Source organism: Mus pahari, chromosome 9 (assembly GCF_900095145.1).
Source record: "Mus pahari chromosome 9, PAHARI_EIJ_v1.1, whole genome shotgun sequence".
In the NCBI taxonomy this organism is placed as follows: Eukaryota; Metazoa; Chordata; class Mammalia; order Rodentia; family Muridae; genus Mus; species Mus pahari.
Window position 1 is genome coordinate 87,273,743 of NC_034598.1, and position 6,553 is coordinate 87,280,295.

Genomic DNA, 6,553 nt, shown 5'->3' on the forward strand with positions numbered 1-6,553 from the left:
GTCTTTTGCTTTGTTTTCAAGATTTTTGTTTTAGATGTGTGTGTGTGGGTGTGTGTGTGTGTGTGTGTGTGTGTGTGTGTGTGTGTGTGTGTGTGTGTGTGTGTGTGTGTTTGCATGTGCCCTGGGCGTGACACTGGCCAAAGAGGGTATCAGATTCGCCATAGCTGGAATATTGAGCAGTCTGACATTGGTTCTCAGAATATTCTCTGCAAGAACGGCAAACTTTTGAACCACCTCTTCAACACCTACCTCCCTTTAATCCCTTTTCTGAGTAATGAATTATCTTACAGAATTATTAATTGATAGGTATTTATTCAAATAATTTTCAGCATTCTGCTTTCATTTGTCTCTGTTTCTATAGGCAACCACTACTATTTTTGTTTTTGTAGTGCTGGTAGGAAACCAGGGGCCTCATGCCCGCTAGGCAAGTGCTCTACCACCAATACTTCTTGCATTCTTCTAGAGGTTATAGACATATAATGTCATGCACACAGCTTTGTCTATTAAGCATTAAGTGAAGAGAATAAGAGAGAGTATGAAACGCCTTTCTTAGGCCATCCAGAGACTGCCCCACCTGGGGATCCATCCCATATACAGTTACCAAACCTAGACACTGTTGTCGATGCCAACAAGTGCTTGCTGACAGGAGATGGATCTAGCTGTCTCCTGAGAGGTTCTGTTAGTACTTGACAAATACAGAGATGGATGCTCTCAGCCAACCACTGGACTGAGCACAGGGTCCTCAATGGAGAAGCTAAGGAGCTGAAGTGGTTTGCAGCCCTACAGGAAGAACAACAATATGAACCAATCAGTACCTCCAGAGCTCCCAGGGACTAAACCACCAACCAAAGAGTACAAATAGAGGAACCCATAACTCCAGGCACATATGTAGTAAAAGATGGCCTTGTTGGACATCAGTGGGAGGAGAGGTCCTTGGTCCTGTGAATGCTCTATGCCCCAGTGTAAGGAAATGACAGGGCCAGGAAGCGGGAGTGGGTGGGTTGGTGAGCAGGAGGAGGGGGAATGGGATGGGGGTTTTCAGAGGGGAAATGAGAAAAGGGGATAATATTTGAAATGTAAATAAAGAAAATATCTAATAAAAAAGACAGTAAAATAAAACTGAGAAAAATTCCCCCCCCCCTAAAAAAAAAGAAAGAAAGAAAGAAAAAAGAAAAAAGTTAAGAAAAGCCTTTAACTTGCCTAATGCTGTGCAAATCGTTTAAGGGACATCAAAGAATAGAATGCAGTCTCTGATGGCTGGTTTGGGGGATTCATTACAATAAACATAAAAACTCTGTTCCCCCAACCAAAGGTGAAAATTCTCCTGCATTTACCCCATGATCTAAAAATGGACCTATACTTTCTACTTCCATCAGGGGTCCACTGCAATAAACATGTTAAATATTTATACTGAAAAAAAAGAAAGAAAGAAAGAAAGAAAGAAAGAAAGAAAGAAAGAAAGAAAGAAAGAAAGAAAGAAAGAAAGAAAAAGAAAAACTCCTTTTTTATATTGTGTCTTAAAACTGCGTCTGAAGGTAGGGTGGTATTGGGCCTTGATATCCTGGAGTTTCAGGGAACGGAGTCATGGCTTTCCGGAGCTTCTCCTTTCTACTTCCATTCCTTTTCATCATATAGTATCTCAGTATTCAGAGACCATCGATGTCACTTACAAGCTAATAGAATAAAAAGTTTTTTTGAAGGGTCAGGTGGAGGCAGGGAGGCTGTAACTGAGGTAACATCTTATACATTCAGTGGAGAGACTGTAACTTATCCATGTGAAAAGATGCTACAGAAGATGACTAAGTTGCTGTCACTCTGTTCCTAATCCCAAATATTTTTTTGATGGGGTAATCAGAATTCTTTAACAACAACAAAAAAGACCAAACTACCACATGAAATTGGTCGGAGAGCAGTAGGAAGTGTTATTTCACAGATCTGGGCCGAATCCTCCCCCTTTGCCCTTCCCATTGGAATTCCAATCCCCAAAACACGACTGCTCTTCCGGGTTCTATCGCCCTTGCTAATTTGGGTGTTTCCATATTCTTTCAGTTAGTCTGTTTGTTTTTGTACTCATTTATCTGACGTTTGATTCAAGGTCTTGCTTTGTAGCCCAGGCTGGTCCCACACTCCCCATCTTCCTACATCGCCGTTCTGAATATTGGATTTACAGTTGCACGTGACTATGCTTGTCTCATTCTTTTTCTAAGATATCAGTTTCTTTCCAGTCTGTGTGTCTTAGAAGTAGAAGTGAGAGTTTGGAGAAAGAAGGAGAGAACCACATCTTGAGTCTGGAAGTAGACATCGGACATGATACTTTATGCTACAAATGCAATGCTGTAGCTCTGACAGGCCTCTGGAATGTTGGATTTTCAGTCTTTATTCTGCCTTTTCTTAAAATTTTTTCCAGAATTTTCCTTGGGTCCTCTAATAGTGAACTTGCTATGATCTCTAGTGATACCACACAATGATCAATCTAGGTTTTGCAATTTTCATTGGATCACTGAAAATTTGTGGTTGGCAAGTATTTGAGGGGCAACCCCAGAAGAAAGCAACATCAGAGGCCATTAGCCACATAGCTGTAGCCAGCTTTTTGACTAGAAAAAAAAATGCATTTGGGGGTCCTGTTGAGAGAGTCACTGATAATTATGGAAAATTCCTGAAAACAGAGGAGTTGTCCACCCTGGTTTCAGAAATCAGGTCCTCCCTTGTCCTGGAACTCCCTGATTATGCTGGACTGGCTGACCAGCAAGCCCAAGGGATCCTTCTATTTGAGCTTCTCTAGTGCTGGGTGTATGAACCAACGTGCTCTGATTTCTGATTTTTATTTCATCTTAAACCATGGGCTTTAGGGACTGGATCTTGGTTCTCCTCCTTGCAAAGTAATTAAGCACTTTGCCAACTGAACAGCGGCCCCCTCCCCTTAAACAAAAAACCAACTTGGATGACAAGTCTGCAGTCCTGGAATCTGGCGATGACAGAGAAGAGCCATGGCAAAACAACCACACGTCACTGATGACATTGAAGTCTCCAGGGAAATGGTTGTAATGAGTGCAGGGCAGATGAGCTCTGCTTTCTGCCACATAGGACCAGAGAACCAGATTGTGTGCTACACCGGAAGCCTAAGAATGGGTCCTCCATCGGTTGCACTTCCACTCCTTAGTACCTGGATAAGGAGGCTTGAGTGCAGGGCGGATGAGCTCTGCCTTCCGCCACATAGGACCAGAAAACCAGATTGTGTGCTACACTGGGAGCCTAAGAATGGGTCCTGAGACAGTTGCACTTCCACTCCTTAGTACCCGGATGAGGAAGCTTGCTTCCCGGAGGATAAGGACTTAAATGGAATTGAACATCTTCTGATGGCTCTACTCTGGGCTTCCCAAAGGGGCACCAGCCAGCGCAAGGAAGGAAAACCATCCTGCTTCTGGCTCTTCCAAGACCCTTCATTCTTTCTGCTACATTCCCAGCTCCAACTTGCAGCAGTCTTTTGATATCTGAACTTCTACACTTTATTATTTTATATCTTACTGGACCATTTCCTGGTTTAATGGTTCGTTTAAAAAAAAAAAATCCCTTCTGCCTCTGAATATTTCCTTTCTGAAAATGTTCTCTGGCTGTTTTCTTTCCAACTGTGTCTACCCCAGCACAAATCCTACTCCCTAGAGGTACCCTCTTGTAACGTTTTGATGTATACAGCCTTCCAAACCTCTTCGATTATTTTATATGCTAACTGGAGTCATACCCTGTTACAGCTGGAAGAGACCCTGGAGGTCATCTGCCCTCCTCCCCATTTCTACCTTGGAGGTTTCCATAAAATAAATGTCCCATCTAAAATCTCACCATAGCATGGAGCCGACAAACTAAAACTTAGGTCCTCTCTAAGTTCCTCATCACGATTTAATATTCTTAGTCTATTGGATGCCTCAGAGAACTGGTTTCTGTAAGGTAGATGGAACGGCAGGTGGCGATTTACTTTACAAGGTGAGCATCCATTTTCTAATGGAAGGCAACAGCTCTCCTCACCACACAGAGATGCCTGCAGCTTTTCCTTTGGCCAGAGGCTGGTTTCACGGGCCTGGTGCTCTGCTGCCTAAAGCTACGCTCTTGGATGGTACTCTCTCTGTCATACAAAAAACCCTTGCCTCTAGTTCAGTCTTTTACTCCATTGCTTTGGCCACAGTCACAGATCTCCCTACGTTTGCCTCAAGTGCTTCTGGAAGGATGGAGCTTAGCCCAGCCAGGCTGTTCACAGAGCAGACTCTGGCTATCTTTCTGAATGTTCCCCATAAACCTCAGGATTTTTTGCTGGTGCAGAACATCATGTTTTTGTTTTTGTTTTTGTTTTTGTTTTTGTTTTGCTCATGTACCTTCAGATGAAATTTATAGCTTGCTTAGTAGTGTCAGACCTACCTTAGACATCTAGTCTGGTCTTCTTTCATATTTTTAAAACAGATCCTCCCCAAGGCTTTTACTTTGAGTACAAGTTGAGCTCCTCCTGTACATTAGAAATTGCATATGCCCATGAAATGGCCATAATGGGAACCTTCAGATCTGCTGTCTCCTCTTCTTAACCCGTCTCAGACCATGGCGCTCACCTGACCCACTTGGACACCTTACGGTTGCTTTTCTTCTACCTGGCAGAGAGCTCTAGTTTTCGTTCAGGCCTAACATTTCTTCAGAGTTACAATGAATACATTTCCTTTGACTATATAGCCAGATCAAACTAATAGTAAATTTTGGATAAAATTTTGTTGCATTTTTGTTTTGTTATATTTTTAATTTATTTTTGCCAGGCATACATACAAATCAACCAAACTTGAACTTGAAAGGAAGAATGTGCTAAGAGGGGGTACCGGGGTAGGCACTCTGCAGATATATTTTGCACTGAACAGAGTACAGGCGAGCTTTTCAGTGCATGACGTGGAGGTAATTGTATAGGGACTTTTCGCTCACATTACTCTCTGCCTGATGTTTCCCTGTGTGTGTGTGTGTGTGTGTATGTGTGTTGTACGGTATGTTAAACAAGTGTTATTTTGTTTCTTGAAGCTGCAGGAGAACACGTTCATGTTTGCCTTTCATATCCACTTTAAAAGGACGGGATCTGTTTTACAACTTGGGATGGTTGCTCCGAAGCCTTCTGAAGCATGGCCTCCAGTTCAGGCTCATGCCTCTGGGGCTTAATCACAAGCAGATGCTCTTCTGAATCAAGAATTCCCCTCTCTGCTTGCCTATTCAGCCTGAGCAATGAGCTGCCTAACTTGGATCCTCTGGGCTTCTTGAGAAACTCCGCAGGCTGCCTCCCTAGCCTGCTGGTAACACATAGAAGACTGATACATCCCAGGCCCGAGCAGGACTTTGAAATAATACCTGTCCCTTGCAGAGAGCTATTTATCTTCCCCTCCCCCCACAAGTGTTTTCACACAGATGATCTCATTGTATCCTTCACAAAGTCCTTGGAGTTAATCAGGAAAAGTAGAATTTTCCCCCCCAGGAACCTGAGTCCTGATGTTAAGTAGCTTTCTCAAGGTCACACAATGAGCTTGGACTCCTGGTCTGGTAGTCTTTATACCAAAGTGACACCAGCATTGACTTGGTCCTGTGTCAAAGTTGTTCAAGCTGTTTTTCAGGAGCTGGACGAATCCAGGCTGCCTACCATTTATAGAGCTTAGATTTAAGTTGTTACATTGGAACATCAGTTACTGTTTTGTGTTTTTCTCCTAAGTCTCAAGCTATGTATCAAAGGCAGTGAGTCAGTGGCCCTAAAATTTTCAGGGGTAGCTTGTTTAAGATATACTGGTTCAGAATATAAAAGATACAGCCCCAAATTCAGCATAAACAGAAAATCAAAGTGTTCTTAACCCGTGAGCCATCTCTCCAGATCCCAGACTTTTAAGATCTGTGACTCTTATCTCTTTGGCATACACTCTGTGAGGTAAAATTTTTTTTTTCTATAGGAATTAAGGAGGCTGTGTTTTATTTCAGGATTGGTATGTATCATGAGCTGAGTTTAGCACAAGAGCTCGTCTTACAAACTTGTCCAAGTCTTGGGGAGAACTGTGGCTATCTGAAGACTCAAACTGAAGGCTTAAATCCATATATGTACCCAGGTTCACATGTGGGAAGTGGCGGCTGTGTAAAGATGTGCCAGTGAACACAGAGACGCTGAGACAGTATGTTTGAAATATCCTCATGGCTGTTGCAGAACTAGGGTACAGTTGGGGAATCTTATAATCAAGGCTTCTGCCATAGAAGTAGAACAAGAAGCGAACAAGGCCACCTGCAGAGTTGGTGACAGTTAAGAGCTTTGAGCTGGACTTCCAGCTTTGGCTCATTTTATGTAGATTTTTAGTTTAACTCCAGTACCTTCATTCCCTTTTCTATGCACTGTATAATGGTAGTTCACTTGAACTGCTGGTGCTTTTAATCTGAAGCCAGGGCTAGGAAATTGGGAGGTTTTTTCCCCCCTTTTCTTTTCTTTTCTTTTCTTTTCTTTTCTTTTCTTTTCTTTTCTTTTCTTTTCTTTTCTTTTCTTTTCTTTTCTTTTCTTTTCTTTTCT